Genomic DNA, 298 nt, shown 5'->3' on the forward strand with positions numbered 1-298 from the left:
ATGCAGAAATAATCCATACCCGACAGAGGGCGCGTGGGTGACCATGACGTCAGGGTTCACAGTTACGTCTATTGTGGCGCCACCTCGCGGACGCAAGCGAAAACAGCCACTGGCAGCGACATTACCTTAGAGATTTACACGGAAGAGATGCGAACAAAAACGTGGAAACAACCTTAATAGGAGTATGGCCTATGAGATAGGCCGCTGTTAGGCCCTGTGCCAACGTTGGTGCGAGCCGCCAGACACGTGCCTCAAAGGGCCCCTCACCAGGCCCCATATCAAATTTTTGTTATACGCT

This window comes from Dermacentor albipictus, chromosome 6 (assembly GCF_038994185.2).
Source record: "Dermacentor albipictus isolate Rhodes 1998 colony chromosome 6, USDA_Dalb.pri_finalv2, whole genome shotgun sequence".
NCBI lineage: Eukaryota > Metazoa > Arthropoda > Arachnida > Ixodida > Ixodidae > Dermacentor > Dermacentor albipictus.